This window comes from Melopsittacus undulatus, chromosome 7 (assembly GCF_012275295.1).
Source record: "Melopsittacus undulatus isolate bMelUnd1 chromosome 7, bMelUnd1.mat.Z, whole genome shotgun sequence".
Taxonomy (NCBI): Eukaryota; Metazoa; Chordata; class Aves; order Psittaciformes; family Psittaculidae; genus Melopsittacus; species Melopsittacus undulatus.
In genome coordinates, this window is record NC_047533.1 from 69,125,408 (window position 1) to 69,146,946 (window position 21,539).

The 21,539-nt window shown below is 46.0% G+C and overlaps 1 long non-coding RNA gene across 1 annotated transcript; it reads left to right on the forward strand.

Annotated features, from left to right (window-relative positions):
- The first annotated feature begins 9,510 nt into the window (after positions 1-9,510).
- Positions 9,511-19,445, forward strand: LOC117436519 (uncharacterized). The gene is made up of 3 exons (XR_004549859.1): positions 9,511-9,622; positions 18,817-18,935; positions 19,389-19,445. It is a non-coding gene; the product is annotated as an uncharacterized lncRNA (long non-coding RNA).
- Positions 19,446-21,539: the final 2,094 nt, after the last annotated feature.

Here is a 21,539-nt window from a genome sequence, read left to right on the forward strand (position 1 = left end):
TGATAAGGGACAAAAGCACATGCTCAGCTCCACTGGTAAGTGACAAAAGCAGATGCTCAGCTCTACTGATAAGGGACATTCAGATGCTCAGCTCTGCTGTTAAGACACAAAAGCAGATGCTCAGCTCTACTGGTAAGGGACAAAAGCAGATGCTCAGCTCTACTGGTAAGACACAAAAGCAGATGCTCAGCTCTACTGGTAAGGGACAAAAGCAGATGCTCAGCTCTACTGGTAAGACACAAAAGCAGATGCTCAGCTCTACTGGTAAGACACAAAAGCAGATGCTCAGCTCTACTGGTAAGGGACAAAAGCAGATGCTCAGCTCTACTGGTCAGGGACAAAAGCAGATGCTCAGCTCTGCTGGTAAGGGACAAAAGCAGATGCTCAGCTCTACTGGTAAGACACAAAATCAGATGCTCAGCTCTACTGGTAAGGGACAAAAGCAGATGCTCAGCTCTACTGGTAAGGGACAAAAGCAGATGCTCAGCTCTACTGGTAAGACACAAAAGCAGATGCTCAGCTCTACTGGTGAGGGACAAAAGCAGATGTTTGGTTGTGCTGACAAGTGGGGCAGAAGCAGACGGGACATGGACCAACCCCAGCACAGCCCCAGCCCACAGGTGAGCTCCTCACCTCTCCGGCTCCTGCCCTTCTCCTGCTCCCTCTGGCCTATGGCCAGGGGACGGTGGCCCAGCAGGGCCTGGCAGCAGGAGGAGCGCCCCGGGGCATGCTGGGAGCTGTAGTGCTGGGGCTGCCGGCGGCCATGTTGGTGCTGGGGCTTGCAGGTTGTGCTGAGGGGAGGGCCGGGGCCAGCGCTGAGGTGAGCGAGCCCCTGTGGAGATGGAGACAGCCCCGCTGTGGGCACAGGCACCGGGCACCCCGACTGCCAGAGCGCCGAGAGCTGCCCCAGCCCGGCCTGCGGCCTGCAGCTGGCCCTGGGCCTGCACAGGAGGAAAGGGGAGAGCACAGAGAGGCAGAGAAAGAAGGGCCTGGGCTGAAGAGGTTCCCTGGCAGGACGGAGAGCGGGAGCTGTGGTGAGTGCCCGGCCCTTGGGGCCGTGTCTGCCTCTCATCTCTCCAAGCTCCCGCTCCCTTTCCCCTTGCTCTCATTGTCTCCCTTCCCCAGACCTCTCTTCTATTCCTGTGCTGTCCTCCACGTCCCTCTCTTCTCCAAGTCCTTCTTTCTCTGTCTCTCTACCAGCCCCTTCTCCTGCTTGCAGCTCATTCTGGATCCCACCGTCTCTGCCTTTCTCCCTGCCTACTTCTCCTCTCTCTGGCTGTGTCTGCTGCTCCCAGACCCTTCCTCCATCCCTCTGCAGGGCTTCTGATGCTTCTCTTTCTTTCTCCATCCCTCTGAGCTGCTCCTTGCTCCTGCACTTCTCTTTCTCTTAGTTGTTAGTCTTGTTTGTTGCTGTGGTTTTAGAATCCTAGAATAGTTAGGGTTGGAAAGGACGTTCAGATCATCCAGTTCCAAGCCTGTGCCATGGGCAGGAACACCTCACATTAAACCATGTCACCCAAGGCTCTGTCCAGGCTGGCCTTGAACACTGCCAGGGATGGAGCATTCCCAAGTTCCTTTGGCAGCCTGTGCCAGCCCCTCACCGCCCTCACAGGGAAGAACTTCTTCCTTATATCTAACCTAAACTTCCCCTATTTCAGCTTGAACCCATCACCCCTTATCCTGTCACTCTGGTCCCTGATGAAGAGTTGCTCTCCCACATCCTTATAGACCCCTTCAGACACTGGAAGCTGCTCTGAGGTCTCCATGCAGCCTTCTCTTCTCCAGGCTGAAGACCCCAGTGTTCTCAGCCTGTCTCCATACAGGAGCTGCTCCAGCCCCTGATCGTTCTCGTGTCCTGCTCTGGACTTGTTCCAACAGCTCCGTGTCCTTTTTATGTTGGGAACACCAGAACTGCACCCAGTGCTGCAAGTGGGGTCTCAGAAGAGCAGAGCAGAGGGGCAGGATCACCTCCTTCGCCCTGCTGGTCACGCTCCTTTGGATGCAGCCCAGGACACGGTTGCTTTCTGGGCTGTGAGCACACACTCATGTTCATTTTCTCCTTGACTGACACCCTCAAGTCCTTCTGGACAGGGCTGCTCTGAGTCTCCTCTCCGCCCAACCTGTAGCTGGGATTGCTGGGATTGCTCTGACGCAGGTGTAGGAGCTTGCATTTGGCTTGGTTGAACTTCATGAGGTTGGCATTGGCCACCTCTCAGGCGTGTCAGGGTCCCTCTGGATGGCATTCCTTCCCTCCAGTGTATCGACCGAACCACACAGTTTGGTGTTGCTAGCAAGCTCTCCCTGCCCCTATTTGGTTTCTACCCACTCGCCTTTCCTCTACCCACCACGTCTTTTGATGATCTCTGTCAATCCCGTAGTCCTTACTTCTCTCTGCCCTGCTCCCTCTCCCACTGTTTGCCTCTCTTCCTCTTTCCCTGCTGCTTCTTTCTCCATCTTTGTGCAGATCCCTACCCTTTTATTCTTCTCATGTCCTTCTTTCCCTTTTTCCTGTCTTTCTTTCTTTCTTTCTCTGTCCCATTCCCTGTCCCATCCTTTCCTGCTCAGCCTCTCTGTCCAGCTGGCGGTGCCTTCTTTCACTCTGGCTCTGGAATTTTTCTTTCTCCCTCTCTTGACCTGATGCCCAGCAGTTGGTTTTGTCCTCCAGTGCTGCCCTGCTCTCTCTTCCTTCTCTCTCTGTCATTCTGGCCTGCTCTCCCCATTTTTTTCATTCCTTCATCTTGAGCCTGAAGCCCATCAGGATTTTCTGTTCCATCACTTTGTCTTGCATTCTGTCCCTGCTCTTTTCTCTCTTTCCCTTAGTTCTGCTGCCTTTCTCTTCTTTCCTTTCTTTCTCCACCTCTGCCCTGCTCCATCCCTCTCATTTTCTCTCTGTTTCTGTCCTGCTCCCTGTCTTTGCCCTGTCCCCCCCATTTTTCTGTCTTACTTCCTCTTAGGGCTCCCCACCACCACTACCCTGTCCTGCTCTCTGTCACTCTTATTTCTCAGTCACAGCACAGTGTGGTTTTTTTCCTTCCATCTCTCTGTCCTCCTGCCCAGCCCTGGCTTTCTTACCTCCAGCTCTGTCCTGCTCCCCATCTCTTATTTTTGCCTGTCTTTGCCTTTGTCCTGCCTTCCTGTCCCATTTTCCCTCTCTCTCACCTGTCCTGCTGCCTTTGTTTTTCTTGGAGAATCGGTGACCTGCTCCCTTTCCTCATCTTTCCCTCTCTGTCCCCTGCCCAGGGGTGGCATTGGGATCTGGAGGGTTGCCTGGGACCTGCTGTGAATCGCAGTCAATGTGAAATGGAACGTACCTGAGCTTGAATGAAATCGGACCGATTGCATCTGGTTTTCTTCCCGTTTCCAATTCCAACTGACTTTGTTGGTGCTGATGATCATGAGACCCTGATCTGCAAGCACACTGACGGCATCACTCACTTTGGTAATGGGGCGGGTGGTCTGTGATAGGAATGTGTACTTGTGTGCTGGTGCTTTCATGAACGTTCTCTGGTCTTGCCACTTCAAAGCTCTTCATCCCTTTCTAGAAACTTGAAAGACTTTGTTTGTTATTCTGGGGTTCACAAGGGAGTTGGACTGAACGTGTGGTAGAATGGGCTCTGTCAAATGGGAGAGAGAGCCCTGCTTTTTTGTTGTTTTCCAGTGTTCTGTGAGCTTCGGTAAGCAAATGGAAGAGTGGTAAAGAGTATTTTGAGAGTAACTTGTTCCTATAGCGTGCCTGTCTTCACCTTCTGGTGAACAGTTCTTTACTATAGTTTCTACACAAAGAAGATGAGCTGTCTGTAAGGGAAACTTCACCAGAAGTAAGGCTAATTTTTCTAAATTTGGTACTCTGTTGCAACTGAGAGATGGTTTGGTGGTATTGACATCCCAGCTGTGTGCCAGTGTGTTAACACAGGCCATCAGGGTCTTTTCAGCAGTACTGCTGGACTGCAGGTGATGTGTGTGGGTGGTACCCAGACCCTAGGTGAAGCAGCTCTGCTGGCTGTTAAAGCTCAGAGGATGTGACAGAATGGAAACCATCTTTGTAGTAGACCCTGAACATCAAAGGTGTGGATGTGCTGGCGATATCCCAGCAGCCTGGAGATGTGGGGACTTCAGTGAGAGCCCAGTAAGGATCCCGTTTTGTGCTCCGGTAGAGGCTGTTTGTGCACACTGTCCCAGGAGGCATATTAGCATGGCTGCTTCTTTGAGATCTCAGAAGAGACGCTGCAGGATGCAGAGACTGTGGTAGCATTGCTTGTTTAAGGAGTTTGGTGTTACCTTTTGCCCCTTGCCTTCCTGTCCCACAGTACAATGTGCCCTTTCATGCCAGTGCAACTACCTGGAGCAGCACAGTGAGCAGTGAATGTCTTAATCAGGGTGTTAGCACATTCCCGTTGCCCTCTGTGGGCTTTTCTGTAGCTCAGGGTGTAAGTGGAGGAGGTTTGTAGTTGCACAGTTTTCTAAAACCTGGATGGAGGTAGTGAGCTGCCTTAGAGCATTTGCAACATGCACTGAAAATAGGTGGCCAGGTGCACAAGTCAGAAGTTCTTGGGCTTGTTGCTGAAGCCTCTGTCTCCTTAAATGATGCATCTAAGGATGCAGTTGATTTTTTTGGGGGAGAAGCCGGAGGGTTCCCTTGTGCACGGGGATGCTTTTGTTAACTGTGTGTTTCTGCTTTAGGCCTCATCACGCAGGCAGATGTTTTGCTGGAAAATGGGCTGTTTTTCTTCTGTATTCATAGTGAATTCCTGAGTTGCAGTACTGTATGGTAACTCAAGTGACAGTCTTCACCCCCACAGTAGTAACTTTATTATCCCAGTGGCAAATAAATGGCAAATGAAGTAGTGCTCTCTTACTTTGATGGCAGCCTCTCTACTTTGTTCCCTTTATTACCGCAGTGGAAATCGTCTGGTTTGTAACTTACAAAAATGAGCCTAGAATCAACTTTACACAAACATGGCAAATTTCCATGTATATTTTGATGTTCCATTCCCTTTTTATGGGGCAGATTGGAATATTGAGCTAATAATGAGAATTCCTTACAAGTTCATCATCTCCCAGTAGAAGGCAAAGGGAAAGAGTGAGGCGGATACAGCTGCTGGGGAGGTGACAATCCATAATTCCAGAGTGTTAAGAAGGCTGAAGCTTAGATCAGTGGCAGCAGGAAGAGGGTTTCTGCTCAGTCAGGAAGGGGCTTTGCTGATGGGAAGCTTTAGTGACATGACAGCCAATGCAGCAGCAGACAGCAGTGTACACGAGTCCAGCCACAAGGCACTAAAAACTCTTACAGTTGCCTTTTTTCCTGTTTTTTTTTGAAGTGTGCATATGTGTATTTTCTAAATTCATATAATATATATTAAATATATAATTATGTATAATGTATATTTAAAGAATGATCTTTGTTTTGGAAGGTGTTTTCAGGGTTTTGAAATGCAGAGCAAGTGAGCAATAGGAGCTACTGTGCTTAGGAGGGGTTAACCACCTGTAGAAGCAGAGGTTGAGGAAAACTGCTTTTCTGCTTTGGGGTTGTAGGTCTGTGGGTTTTTTTCATTTCTATAGAAGTGGGCTTTATTGCTGGCTTATTTCCCTTTGCAGTTCACTTCCTGTGCTTCCGTGAATGAGGGAAACACTGTTTCAGGATGAGTTGTCAGAGGTGTAGCTTGTGGGATGTGCAAATCCTGCTGTGCTGGGCATTGTCCACTTTTGTATGCTGAGTTTCATAAAAAATGGGAGAGTCCAGAGCAGAGCAAGAATATTCTAGCACCTTGAAAACACAACCTGTGGCCAAGCTCATAGAATCATAGAATAGTTAGGGTTGGAAAGGACCTCATCTTGTTCCAAGCCCCCTGCCATGGGCAGGGACACCTCACACTAAACCATATCTCCCAAGGCTTCATCCAGCCTGGCCTTGAACACTACCAGGGATGGAGCATTCACAATCTCTCTGGGCAACCCATTCCAGTGCCTCACCATGCTAACAGTAAAGAATTACTTCCTTATATCCAATCTAAACGTCTGCTGTTTGAGTTTCAACCCGTTACCCCTTGTCCTATCACTGCAGTCCCTAATGAATAAACTTGGCCTTTTTGATGTAGAGAAGAGATTCGTATTTGCAAATAGACAAAAGATGGCTGCAAGGAGGAGTAAAGTAAGTTGTTATCAAATTTGTGGTGGATAGAAAGAGAAATGAGTAGTTTAAATTGCAGCAGAGCAGCCTCATGGTATAGAGTGAGTGAGATAAATTCAGCTGCTGAAGGGCTGGTGGAGCTCTGGGCTGCCTCAGTGTGCTGAGGAATTAAACCTAGGGAGATCTGGAGCAGGAGTATGTCAGCAATGACAACAGGGATGTAACTGAGCTTTTCTGGGAGATGGATTAGCTGACCTTTGAGGTTCATGCCAGCCATGTGATTCTGCTGTTACATTGATGATGCTCTTGAGAAAGATGCTGCTTTTTTTTTCCCTGGCACTTATTTTTTATTTATTGCTTAAAATACAGTTTGAGCAATTGAACTGCCTTTTCCCAGAACATGTAGTGGAATGATGTTAAGAGTAACAAAACTAAACCATTAGGCTTCTGTTAACTTGTACTTGAACTGCCATAGGTAAAGTAGTAGCGTAGTGTGTAATAGTCTCTTGCTAATCTCACTTAGGCACAGTGAAAGGATGGTGTTTTGAGCTCTTAGAATTCATTTCACAGCTAGGCAACTGTGAGAGCAAAGCAGGGGTTCATAGAGCGATTGTATCCCAGAAAACAGTCACATCTGTTTCATTCTGAAGGTGTGTGAAGTGCCAGATGCTGTGCTTTGGGGACCTGTAATAGCTCAGCTCAGCATCTGGCTGTGGAGGTCACCTAGTTGTGGTTAAGAAGTAGTGCTTGATAATTATGTAGCGGGCAAAAACAGCAGGAAAAGACTCCTAAAAGGAAAGTGCTGGCTACCTAAGAATCTTCTCTGTGCAGGCCTGGGTTGTGTTTGGTGCTTTTAATGGTTTGGGGCTCCTTTAGGTAAGTGTGATTCCAACTGGGAAGAAAAGTTGAAGTGTACTGAAACAGCTCAAAACATTTTACTTATGTGTGCAGTTCTGCATTGGAACGTCCCCATTCTTCAGCTTTAATTTCCTCTTTCTATCACTATTTGATGGAGGGGTTTGGGATGATGGTCGTGGGTGTTTCTCCTTGGATGTTGATCTGTAATTTGATTTAGATTTCAGCTCTCATAGCTGAAGATGTTGGGAGCTTCTGTAAACTGACAGCCTGAAAAAGTTGGAAGGGGTGAACAGGAATGTTCAGCTGAAGTTCCCAACCACATTTACTTTGCCAACAGCAAATGAACAAGGGCACTCTTGGCATTTGGGAATCTGGCAAAAGGTACTTCAGAAACCCTTTCAAACTGACAATAATCAAAATTTAGAATATTTCACTCTTCTGTCTTTATTTGAAGAATTTTTACAGTTTGGTCTTTGGCATAATGTTGAAGCTTAACAAATGCTGGCATTTGAAAGCAGCCTGTTCTGTGCTCTAATTCTGATAACTACCTACCTAATGTGCTTTCCTTTTCCCATTCCAGGAAAACAGAGGGAAGGGTGTTATATCTAAACCCTTGAATTTCCTGTAAAAAATACTCAGTAGGGATAAATGAGTATCTGATTAACCAGTGTAACTTGGTTTTGTCTTCCATAGAACACTTATCTCTGAACTGTGGCAGTATCTCTGTACCAAGATTGTCCTGTCTCCTTGAAAAGAGCAAACCTAGAGTCACATGGCTCCATGTGAAGATGTGGCTACTACAGAGACAAAACTCCCTTGATTTTCTGAAGGAGTTTAGGAAATGAAAGCAGCAGACTTTTGGGAGATCATAAACAGTATTTGTCATCTGGAATGCATCTGTTAACATCTGAGATTTGATATCACTGCAGCTGTACATGAGCAGGGCTGGTATTTAGTGATTGTATTTAGGTGAGAGCATGGGGAGAGAGAAATATTTCAAAAGAAGATTGGTTCTGAATCCCTTAGGAAATCTGCATGAGGTGTCTGAAGACAGGCAAAGAGTTTCCTTGATACTGAAGCAATTTGTTTACCTTAGTCTGGGGAGGAAGGGGAAATGGCTTGGAATATTTCACAATTAAAGTGTGTAACAGTGTCTATGTAGTGTATAAAAGTGACTTTAGACCCTGTAATGAGCAGATAAAACCTTCCAGGAAATTCTCCTATAGCATCAACAGTTTTTAGCTTTGTATTCATGCCACATCCGAATTGGAGACTTTTTTAGTTCCGCTTTTCCTCCTGCATCTTTACAGTTGGAGGCCTCTGAATGTGTGTTTGTGTGAGATCAGTTACTCATTAGAGCCCAGTGAAACAGCTCATCCTTATGGACATTTGAAATAAAGCCAGTCTTAGCCAGGAGATTGCTTGCAAGAATTGCCAACAAATTAGATGGCTTTTTAGGGTGGATATGAAGTCTTGTTAAACAAACATTGCATTTCCTTTAGCAGCTGATTGATTGATTGATTGCAAACAAAAAAGCTCTACCATCTGTTCCTTGGAAAACAAAGCAGCATTACACATTCCTCCTCTGAAATACTGCACAGAAAAATACTTACATAGTTTACAAGTGATATGTATACAAACACACCAGCTTGCATAAACTACCAGTTTTACTTTTTCTATGCCTGAAATGGTTTAATTCATTCATGTATAATACACAACTTTGGAATAGTCATCTGTTTCAAGGAGAATATGGGAATTACTAGAAAAGCTTCTACCTACAATGCTTATTATCATGCTGGAGCTATTAATGATAACACAATTTGACAAGCAGTTTTATGACTTGAAATAAAAAACAGTATGGAGAGGTGAAGGAAAACTACCTGCTAAAGCAATGAAGCTTCCAGTAACTAGGGTGAAATTGTAGACCTTGCTGGAACAGATTATTCTTTATGTAGCTCAGTAAAAGGGGAGCTGCAGAGCTGTGTAGAGACAAGTATTCCATCTAGTGAGAAATTTAAGTTTTGAAACTTGATGTTATTCTGAGTTGTAAGAAAACCTGAAAAATCCTAAGATTTACACCAAAAAGCTTCCCAGTTTTCTTTTTGTATCTCCTAAAAGTATGTTGTGTTAATGAAAGTGTCGCCGTTCGTGATGTAAATCTTAAACCACTGTATAAACCAAGTTCTGAACCACAGTATTTTCAAGAATGGTTTAAAGATCCTCTTAAAGTTTGGTTGTTCCTCCCCCTCCCACCCACCCTCTCCCCCAGCCGAGTTATTGGAATTCTCTTCCTATCGTGGCTTTCTGTCACATGCCAACAGAATCAAATTGTGTGCCTCAAGCTTTTAATCCCATGTGTTTCTGTTGGAGAGATGCTTTGTTGCCTGTGAATGTCAGTGACATTACTTTAATCTCGAGGGTATAGTTCTTGTTATATAAATAAAGACAGTTTGTTGTCATTATGGATTTTTTACTCCAAGATATGAAGATCCTTATTGTTGTGGTTTAATTCATTCCAGCTATTCATGAACTCTTGTGAAGCATGCAAACACTTGGGCAAAACTTCCAATTACTACTGGATAGATCCAGATGACAGTGGGGCACTGAGGCCTTTGAAAGTTTACTGCAACATGACAGGTAAATGCATTTTATTTGCTAATTCCCTTTTGGGTTTTTTTCTTTAATGCACTTTGGAGAAGAAGTCTGTTCTTAATTCATATTTCTAAGCAAAAGGCAAATAATTGCTAAAAGCTTTTACATGAGAGAGGTCATCAAATCTGTAGTGACCATTCAGTGTAGTCTGAGCAAGGTAGTAGTTCTCCATTCTATAAGCTTTGCAAATCACAGCTATTAATCAGTCTTAACTGGCCTCTGTCCTCAGTGGTGCAACATTGTTTACAATAAAGAATAGATATATATGGCTATTTGACAAAGTTATTATATATCGACATATTTTGTGGTTCAGTAATGTCTGTTGTTCATGGAGTCCTGTAGAAGGCAGAAGAGTCAGACTTTCTTTCTGTCCAGGTATTGCCGACTGTCACATAGCACCACAGGCAAGGAAGAGAAATTAATTGCAAGTCAAAAACCAGACCACAGGAGTTACCTGTTTCTTGCCTGTTTTGTCCTTTTAACTGGTGTTAGAAGAACATGCCTTGTTTAACTTGTGACACCACATATATAACTACGTTAACTTTTGGGGTTGTTGTGTGGATTTCTACGTTTAACACTACTTTTGCATGAACAGGTGGAGAGGGACATGCTGAGCTCTTCTCCCTGGTACCCAGTGCCAGGACGTCTGGGGATGGCTCAAAGCTGTGTCCACCAGGGGAGGTTTGGACTTGACATGAGGAAGCATTTCTTTACCCGGAGGGTGGTTAAAACCTGGAACCCTAACCCTAACAGGCATTTGGACAGTGCCTTTAATGCCTTGCTTCCACTTTTGATCAGGTAGTTGGACTACATGGTCTGTGTAGGTCACTTTCAACACAACTGTTCTAGTTCCATTCACTGCCTGCACTCATCATTAATTGAATAATGATGATACTTCTTTGCCTGAAATGCCAGGGGCGTTTCAACTATAAAGAGAAACAAATTACAAAGGTTACAAGTGGAAACGAGATTTATTTTACTTTTTGTTCCATTATGGTCTTTTCCTTTCTATAACTTTCTGTTGCAAACCTTTACTTTCTGAGACATTACTCTCCATTTTTTATGCTACTTTGTGTTACGGTACTTTGTATTAATTTCCTATTACTTTCATTCCTGTTCTTTTCCTTGCTGTTAGTATTCTTACTATAACTTCCTTTCCATTAGTTTCCTTTCCGTTGCTCTCCCTTCCATTATGTTAGTTTTGATTCCAGTACGACCATTTCCTTTGTGTTATGATACTTTCACAGTTGCGTTCCTTTATTTCCTTCCTGTTCTGTTCCTTTGTTACTTTCCAAAAAAGGAAATGTTATGAAGTGTGGTATTTCCTATACCTTTACATTCATTTCTGTTCCATGATGTTCTTCTCCTTTGTTACGTTACTCTCATTTCTGTTCCATTGCAATATGTTTCTCTATTGTATTCTCATATTACTTTCTTGTCTGTAACTTAACTTTCTTCTGTTACCATTCTTTCCATTATGTTACTCTACTTTCTGTTACATTATTTTCCTTCCTTCATCATTCATTTCCATTTTGTTAAATTACTTGCAGTTATGTTGTGTTCTTTCCTTTCCTCCCTCTTCCATTATGTTCTTTTATTTTTGTTCCATTATGTTATCCTTTCTGTTAAATTCCTGTCCTGTTTTTCCTCTCATGTTACTTTCATTTCCTTCCTGTTCTGTTCTATTCTTTTCTTTATGTTCCTGTTGTTTCCTTTCCTAAAAATGACATTTCATAAAGGATGTTTCTTTGTTTCCTTTCCATTATGTTACTTTCATTTCTGTTCCACTGCAGTGCATTTCTTTCCTTTCTTCTCCATTATGTTTCTTTCCTTTTTGTTACTCACTTTCTTTTCTCTTACTCAGCTTCCTCTATTACCATTCTTTCCTGTCCATTGCCCTCCTTTATTCTCCATTACTTAACTCTCTTCCATTACGTTATTTTCTTTCCTGTTATGTTCCTTTCCATTCTGTTCGGTTACTTTCAGCTATGTTCCTTAGCTTTCCATTACCTTCCTTTCCTTTCGATTCTCTTCCGGGATGCATGAAAAGTGCTCTCGTGCCCTCCTGGCACAGGTGTTGCACTCAGGGAGAGCTGGAAAGTGGCAGCTGCTGATGGGCAACAAGGCTGGAGCCCTTCCAAGCCCAGGCTGCTGTGCACAAGCAAGAACCACAGGGAATGGAGCCAAGAGAAGAGCAGAGCTCGCTCCTGCTCCAAGCTTGCACTGGGCAATGGAGCCAGGGAAAGCCAGGGCACAAGTTGTGCCCTGGAGGTGTGAGAGCAGCATGTGAGAACCAAGCTGACAGGACCCTGACAAGGGGCTGTGCTCAGTGTGACAGAGGACAAGCAGCAACCCCAGGGGTACCCTGGGAGTCGCAAAAGCTTCCTCCCCCCAGATGTGGGGCACGAGGGGCACCCGCGTGGAGCAGGAGCAGCAACCTGTGGGCCACCATAGCCCAGAGGAGCCCTGTCAAGGGCTGGCTCACTGCTGCAGGGGAAGGCAAAAAACCCACAGGGACACTCTCAGATCCATGGGGGAAAAAAAGCCTTCCCCCCCCAGCTGCAGGACATGAGGTGCCACCTTCGTGGTGCAGGAGCAGCCAGAATGGAGCAGAGGAGCCCTAACAGTGTCTTGCTGGATGCTCAGAGGAAGGCGAAAAACCCCTGGGCCAGGGCCAATGTGCCTGGGGGAAAATTCCTTCCTGACCCCAGCACTGGCGATCGGCTATCCCTGAGCATGGGAGCAGGACCTGATTCTGGCCCCAAAGGCTGATCACACCTCCCAGAACACCCCCAAGTCCTATTTTCCCTCAACCCAGAACCAGCTCAGCACTTCCCGAGAGTGGTCAAAGGCCCCTGGCCTGATGGACCCTGTGGGCAAGAAACCCCCTCCCTATGCCTGGCAGGCACCAGTGTCTGCTCCACAGCACTGAGATACCTGGAAACATCTCTGCATCTCTTTGCTTACAGCTGCTGCCCCTGGCTCCACAGGGGATGATGATGAGCTCTGCAGTGCTCCTCAGGTGGCATTCCTATGGTCTGGCCACAGCTATCCAGCTGAAAAGAACTGTTCCCATCCAATGTGCTACCAAGCTGGTGCTGCCAGGAGCTGGCCTCCAGCAGCCTTGACCAGGTGCTGGTTTCCTCCCTCAGGGCCCCTCCAAGTAACTCCCGCAGCTCCTCAAGGACTTCCTCTGGGATGTCTTTGGGCTGCCCTGGGCCATCTCTGCCAGGGGACACAGGAGCTGCTCCCTTTTCTTCTGTCCCAGGGCGTTGTGGTTGCTGCGTTGCCAGGTGGTGTCACAATGACATGGGGGTGACGGGGCCCCCCATGCCCAGGCACACCTGGTGCCCCTCAGCCCAGCAGCCTTCAGAGGAAGCCTTTGGGGTGCTGGCCCCAGGCAGTGCCTGTGCCCAGGAGCCCTAGGGGCTGTCCCAGTCCTTGTTTTCCATGCTCTGGGCACAGCTGCTGGGCTCCCTGATGTGTCCTCAGATACTTGGATCCCAAGGACAAGCTCAGGGCTGTTCCTCTTCTTTTGGGGTCTGGCAGAATCCAGCCCTGCAGCCCAGAGGCCAGCCCTGGCAGCTGCCAGGGTGTCCAGAGCTGTGCTTTACATGCTGCTCCTCAGAAATACACCTACATGTTTTCTGTCACACCTTTTCTTTTAGCACAAACAAGTACTTATCATAAACAAGCTCCTTGCTCCAGGAAATCAATTCAGTGGTGTACATGTTTCATCATAGAAAGTTTGAATAAGATTTATTAGGGTTAAAGAGAAAGATTCTTTTTTCCTCTCTCTGTAGAGTTTTTCTAGGACTGAACACAAGACAAAGAACACCTGAGGATGTGGGGGATTTTGGAATGTTTGGGCATCCAGCTACCAGCTGATGTGTAACCCACACAGTTACTTGAAAGAGTCTTGCTGGAGTGCTGGTGACTGTTGTAACATGTTTAAGTGAACATAGGCATAAGCATAAACCACTTTTCAAACAATCTGCATTTCAAACTCTTCTGACTTGCTTCAACAGCTACAGATTGCACAAAGGTATCCGATGTAAAGGAAAGTAATGAAACCATTCCTGTTTTGTGGCAGCTCTGTAGAGTTTGTAACCTTTCAGCTGTCTCTTGATCCATGTTAAGGAATATGGCAGTTGTCACGCTCTGGTACACAGGGGACAAGTGCCACAGTAATAAAAGAGCTGCCACTGTCATATGAGCTCTAATCTGTCTGCAAAGTCACTTTTTGGGGCTGAAATGGATTATGAAGTAAACACACTCGAACCTCTCTTGTTGCTTTCATCTCCATTTCCACACCAAAGGCTTGCATGGTTCCAAAGAAGAGTGGGGAGAGGAAGAGCACGGGGCGCATATAGGAGCTGGCTTCCAGTCATAGGGCCAGAACAGCTGCAGGCTGAAGTCATGGCATGGTTTCAGCCCTTCCCCAGTCCTGTGTTGCTTCCTTTTGATGAATTTGGGAACAACTCAGCTGTAAAGCAGGTTTTGCTTCCAGTGTGAGCACTGGAATATCATCTGCCTCTGATGCAGAGGAGCTGGTATCGGTTTTACTCCTCGCTGTCACTTCACTACAGAGGCAGAAGAGAGAGGAAGGCCAGAAGCCTGAAGTCCATGAAAAGAGGCAGAAGTCAGGAATTTAAAGACTATTTACAATGAAGATCCTTAATTCCAGAGAAATCCTGTCCTGCTGCCAGTTACATTGAGGCCATTTCCATGCCCCAGTATGCTGCTGTGCTTTGTTATTTGAATGGATTATTAAAAGAATAAAGTGCTGTCATAACTTCCGGGGTTGCAGTAAGTCACATTAGAATCTCTTGATTCTAAATCTTGTTAGAACACCTGTAGGTGTTTTCTCCAGTCATCCTTGCATGTGCAGCAATAAAAAGCTGAGCCCTGTGTGCAACTGCAGAGGAAGTGTCTAAACCACAGAAAGCCCTTGTGAAGTCTGCCCCCAGGGGAAGGTTCTTGATTTGCTCTGTTTCAGTGCAGGGCAAACTTTATAATGAGCTTTTAATGTAGCTTCTTGTTGCCAAGTAGCAGACATGTTTCCTGCTGGCTGACCACTTCCTTGGGTTTCTTTCCACTTGTTTTTCCCTCATTCCACCTCAAACTCGGAATTGTCATATACAAGAATATATGTATTCAAGCCTCTCATGTCAGCCTCTTTATTTCAGGCGCTCATAGATTGGGCATGAGCATTGCAGGACATCCACACGTAAGGAAACTAAATGTGCTATGAGAACAAATGAGCAGTTGAGACTGAGATAGCACAAGTAGTTGAAAATGAAGTGGAATCTTTGTTTTGTCAAGTTACTTAGTGTAGGAGGAGGAAAAAATGCATCACCTGTAGTCAAAATATTCCTATTTGTTGGAAGTGTAGAAACTGGAAAACAAATCATTTTAGAACTGTGTGCATTGCAAGATCCCTTATATTGAAATATATGCCTCTATGTCAATAAATCCATCCGTAAGAGGGGGAGAAGAAAAAAAAGGGATGCTTAGAAATAGGATGATGAATGGTACCATCTATCATAAACTCTTAATGTAAAAGTTAGAAGCAAACATCTAGCTCTGGATTCACTCCCTCATACATGTGTTGTAATGGAGTTGTGAGGAACTCGGTGCTAGCAGCTTCAGGCCAGTGCAGTGAAAACTGCTCCAGTAGAGACCACCACTGAAAGTTCAAAGCTTGTGATTTCTGTAAAGGTTTTATTTCTGCTTTTGGTCATGGCAGTGGAGTGAAGGCCATTGTGGAGTTAATTTGCCCCAGGAATGATGGGATAACTTGCTGGAGTTTGCAAATCTTATTTTATTTTGATGGTTGTATTTTCTGCAGGGTTATTCTGTTGTTTGGGTGGGTACAGGTATTGGGGGGGAGTGTGTGTTTCTGCCTACAGCCTACCCCCTGCATCACTGGTGTAGCTTCCCTGTGCTTTGAGGAACAAGCCCAGTGATCCGGCTGGACGATGTCTGTCACTAGGTTCAAGTGGGGATTTCTGCTATACTAGAAATACTTTCTGACATGTGCTTTCCCCTTAAGGCTTTGTTGTCTTTAAACAGCACTTCAAAGAATGGCTTCTCAGCAACTCATACTCAGAGTTGGTTCTTTCTAACTGCTAGTAATGTCTTGTATTGTTGACAGAGTGTGACTAGGAAGAAAACTGCTTACCCGATCAAAGTGTTCTTTCTGTTGTTGTTTTCTTTGAAACTGAAATCAATGTAACCCAAAGGTCACAGAGCAGCTTAGTTTAAAGGAAGTGTTTAAAACCCGGTTCAGATGACACGTGGTGCATTAAGTTCACTTTGTACTGAGATAGCTAATGAAGGGATGAAAAGATGGCAGACAATTTTAAAGAGAGAGAAGAGATTTGTTCCACTCTAGAACTGCCAATCAGTATTCAGGGTGCAATACTGCATATTGATGTGTAATTCTCCAGCTGGATTTCCCTGAAAAGGCAGGTTAGCTGTGTTGTGACTATGGCATTCCAAAGTCAGGCCCTCTTGCTTCCTCCCCTATGTGCTGACAGATGTTTTTAGAAAAGACATGATTTTGGGCAATGAATAAGCTGCAGCAGGTATTTGTTTTGGTAGCTATATACTTCATAAAAAATGCAGTTGTGTGTTTGGCTGTCCCTCCAGGTGTCTGTCAGAAGTTGGCACAGGGTCTTCTGGGTCTCATCCAGTCATAGATAAAGGTGTCCCCAGTCTTGCATTTGGCTTTTGAGACTAAGTTCCATGTTAGAAGTGCTGATATCTTTCTCCAGGAGAGGCTTGGAGGATGTGGCATATGAAATACCAAAGGGTTTTTGGCTGGTAGTAGTTCTTTCTTCTGTGCTGTATAGGGGTTTATTCCTTTAGGGAGGAAAAAGCTGGAATCTCGTCCATTCCCACAGAGCTGGATGGGGAGAGGGAGGTCAGGACGTAGGAGCAGCCTGACACTGATGTCCCCAAAGCCCTGCTTAATGTGGCAGTTGCCCCCTTTGCCATGTAAGAGGGGGTTCCTCCTGCTTGCTCCTGCAGCCACTTCCCCTGTGCTGTCCATAGAGTCTCCTGGAGAGTCACTTCAGGGGACTGGTGAGGCTACAACTGCCTGTGCCCTAACCCCCAGCAAGGACAGAACCGGTGTGAGGAGACAGGAGTGTCCTCAGCCCGGTGGGCATCTGCATCTTCACACAGTTTGATTTGGAGCTGGTGCAGCTCTGCCTGTAGTTGGTGGCTCAGTGTCCTGGGAGCTGTGGGGGACTTTGGGGCACAGTCACACTGCCCTGGGACCTCAGCATGCAAGAGACCCATGGGGACATATGAGCAGGCTCCCTGTGCTCCTTGCTGTAGGAGATGAAGGGCAGTTCTGCTGAGCAGAAGGCTTTTTTCTGCTGTTAATTTCCTGCTGATTGGCAGGAAGGAGACTTGAGACCTAAAAGTTGATTTTTCTCTTGAAAGTGTTCATATAAATGTCAGCCCACAGCAGTCAGTTGAGATGTGCTGGTCTGGGGACAGCCAGGCCATGGATGTGTAAGTGCTGCAGTGGGAATGACACAGTCAGGCTTCTCAAATCCCTCTTCTTTTTATGTTGGCTTTTGAAGTGACTTTTAATCCTTCAGACATATTGGTCCTTAGGCACTTGTGTCAAAGAGGAAAAAGAACCAAACTTGAGCAGTTTGGGTAATAATAGTACTCAGTGCTTAACAAATGCTGTGGAATTAATCTTCCTGAGCCAGTAAATTGAAATGAAGTTGTATTGATCTTGGTTGAGGAGCAGGAAAGTGATGTGAAATCAGCTTTCCTCTGGGCATAACGCAGCGGCTTCCTCTGCAGCTCCTTCATGGCCAGTGAAGGTGGCATTGGTGAACCTGTGAAGTCTGGGTTCAAGCTGAGGCCTGCATTGTGGTTCATGGCCTCTGCCCTCCCTGCTGAATCAGATGTTGTCCTCCAGGCTGGTCAGAGCTGCCAAGAAGCAGTGGGAATTGGGTCTCTGTGGTTCTGGGGCAAAGTCTGTTCTGGGATGATGGCTTAGGGATGGGGGGAGACGCTTGTGGTTCCCTGTCGTGCTCCTTCGCACATCCTATCCCACTGGGGTCAGCGAGGTGTTCCACTGTGTCACTGGGCTAGAGCTGTTAGTCTGCCTTCCTGTCACATGGAGAAGTCTTCTGGCCACCCACCCTCTGTTGATTCAAACGAGACAGAGCAATAGAAATAGAATATAAATAAACAGAGCAATATAAATAACCATGTGCTTCCATAGGAGCCTACTGTTTTTAGCTAAAGCAGAATTGAATGTAAAGTGCTCTGGGCACTGCCCTTGGTTACAGGCAGTTGCTTTGACTCAGATTCACACCAGTATGTGAGTATCTTCAGGAGATCTGTTTGAGGTTTGTATTGGGTGAAAGCAGGAGCAGGGCTGAAAGCGTTAGTTTTGAGTTTCAGAGTGATAGCTCAGCTTAAAAAGATTGTGTTGTGCCATATTCTGGGAAGCAGCCTAAAAGCTGCAAATTTTAGGAAGAGCATTGATTTGCCTGTCTTACAAAATCCAGAGTATCATAGAATCATGGAGTGGTTTGGGTTGGAAGAAGCCTTAAGGCTCATCCAGCTGCAACCCCCTGCTATGGGCAGGGACACCTTCCACTAGAGCTGGTTGCTCCAAGCCCTGTCCAACCTGGCCTTGGTCTCCTAGAATTTGTGAATCTCCTGAAGTCTGTGTTGTTTGAGGAATGGGTGGAATAACCAGCATTTCCCATGTGAATTTTCCAACTGCATAGCAAGGCTGTGCATGTGTCAGATGTCACCTGCATGTTCTTTTCCCCACTGCTTAGTGGAGACTTTCTTTTGGATCGCCAGGACTCCTCAGGTGGAGGAAGGTAGATTGAAAGGTACCATTGTCACACTGTGGCAGGGGTTGGAACTGGATGAGCTTTAAGGTTCCTTTCAAACCCAAACCAGTCTGTGATTCCATTATCTGGGTGCTATGGATTTCTTACACCAGGGTGCATCTGTCATCACTCTGAGCTGCTCTGCGATGTGCCCTTGCTAGCACTGTGTGTGCCAGGTGACTTTGGACACCCAGGTTTATAGTGACTGAAAACTGCAAATGTGCCTGGGGAGCAGATTTAAGCTCTGCACTCAGCTTAATGTTCTTGGGATTTGTTTGTGTCTTTCTCTGCTGTCAGTCGATGCTGCGAGGCTGAGGAGGCTGCTACAGGCACACATTTGATGGACTTGGGAGCCTCTGCTGCATGGAGGCCACAGCAAGCCTGGCGAGCACCAACAAATGTGTCTGTTGCTGGAGGTAACCTCTGATGCAGTTTTGCTGTGGGACAGGGGCTCTGTTCCACTCTGTCCCTGTGCTGTTCCTGAAGCCTAGGGCAGTGTTACTTGTGTGCCCCTGTCATTTGGAAGTTGGTGGGGATGGGTTTGAAAGGGAGCAGGTCGCTCCCCCTTCCTGCCTGGACTCCTCCTCTTCCAAGAGCTTCTGGAGCCCATGGGTGTGGGATGGTCAGATGGGAGCTGGGTGGGTCATCGTGCTGGAAGTAAGTGTGGGTAAAGGCCTTCCCAAATCTTCACTGGCGAAGCCAAGCCATCAATATAAGGATGGCCTGTAGAGCAATACAGGGACACACGTTAGGAGGAGCTATCCCCCGTGTCTGCCGGTGCAGCAATAAAGAATACCTGCTTGTCAGCTTGGAAACTGTGTTGGCAAGTTTGTTCCTGCAGTTGTCTCCGTATCCATTTGTCACCCCAGATGGGACCCTCTCTGCTCGGCTGCAGGACCCGCTGAGGACAGGGCTCCCCTCCACTCATTGGGATCACTGCGGGAGCAGACAAGGACCATCTTCATCAAAGGTATTCTTTTCTTCTGTATAGTCTGTAAGGTGCAAGGGGCATCTTGCATAAAGACTGCATTGGTCATTGGGTTGGGTTGGTAAGTGTACGCAAGGTTTGGAAGCCTTCCATACATCAAGATAAGAAATCTCGTAGGTAAAGGTGTACACCCGGCTGCTGGCGTCCGTTTGGGATACACCCACAGGAAGCAGGTGTTCTTGTGGTTTGGGTCCTGCAAGATGCAGGGGGTGTCTGGGAAATGGTTTTGGATCCTGTGGTTTGTTACATTAAGGATTTTGGTCTTGTGATTTTGGTATTGGTGACAGGATGTTATAACTGTGTTATTAACTGTGGTTTGTTTGATAGAGTTTTAGTCTCTGTAACTGTGTAGAGTGTGTCTGTGGGATCCCATGTCTGTGTGTGAGAGATTGATAATGGAAAATCTGCAGAGTGAAGAGATCAATGCAAAAGAGTCCTTTAGGGTGCATGTTGGCACACTGGAAAGAACTGGGAGGGTCTCCTGGGGGCTCAGGAAATAAGAAAATGTTGGTAAAATATTGTAACCGACGGTGGCCTTTGTATACTTTGGAAGATCAGGAAAAATGGCCTAAAATGCAATCTGAACTATAATACATTGTTACAATGAATGTTGTTTTGAGGCTGCAAGGAAAATGGCATGAAGTAATGTATGCCGATATGTTCTTCACTTTAAGAGACCACGTGGAGTGACAGACGCAATGCAAAATTAATATAGCTCCGCCAGATCCCTTAATTTTGGCTTTGGAAAAGGACAGGGAAAACCTGAAAGTGAAGATGGATGGAGAGCTGTTGTTCAGCTGTGACACTGGGGAAAGATGTTTAGAGTTAAAAACAGTAATCAGGAAGATAGGCTGTAAAATTATCTATCACAGGTACCTGCGAGAGGAGCACCCTCTGCATCTGTCCTGTCTGATATTCATAAGGAGCAAGAGATCCCTGCACTGGCACCAAGTGGCAGATGCACATTCCCGGTTCAGAAAGGGTTAAAGCAGCAGTGCTGTTGCAGAGGCATCTGCAGCCCCTGCAGAGCAGGGTGAGCAACGGTGAGGGGAAAAAAGGAAAACCAAGGGGGAAAGGAGGGGAGCTCACACAGCTCCTGTGTTTGAGCATGGGATGGGTGCTGGGGCAGGCAAACAAGTGGGGACAGACATTCATGGACGGGACTGAGGGGCTGTTGGATAAATGTGGACAGCAGGAAGCATGGAGAGCGTATAGGAATCGGGAACAGGTAGGAAAGGAAAAGCTGGGTCGTGCTATAGCCACAGCTGCAGTGGTTGCTTTGAAACTGGGGGGGAGAGTTCGGACGCTGGAAGTGAGACTGCCCTGGGGGGGGTAGTGCCATGGTGTGGCTGCAGCAACTGGATTGGAATCAGACTGACAGGGACCTGGGGAATCTACCCTGGCAGATCCACTGGTTAAATTAAAAGTAGGAACTAGAGGACATAAAGTGGAATTTTAGTGGATAGAGGAGCAACTTATTCAGTGTTAAATCTGAGAGAAAATAATTTGTTACAGATGTGGGAGCTACTGGGCACCAAGAAAAAGAGAAAAAACAACCAACCAACCACAAAGGACCCGAGGCATCTTTCTGAAACCCTTAAAGTACAAACTGGGAAAACAAATAGGAATTCATAATTTTTATGCATGCCAAATTCTCTAAAATCTTGATTAGGGTGAGAAGCAACATTTAAAGAAGGCAGAATGGAATTTAGAGCTAAAAACAATCAGTTAATTGCAGTTTTGAGTTTATCTTTAATTCAACAGAAAAGCAAACAGGATGACCTCCCTGAAATAGAAGAAATCCTTAATCAGGTGTATCTGGGAGTATGGGCATCTGAAGTTCCAGGTAAGGTGAAAAATGCTTTGCCTGTTAAAGTGGAAATAAAAAGGGAGGTCTGCCCAAGGAGAATAAAACAATATCCCTGAGAATTAGAAGATCAAAGGGGGAAAAAAAAAAGTCATTGATAAATTTTAAAATATATATTATTAATTGAATGTGAATTGGAATATTCTGCACAGTAAAGAAATAGGA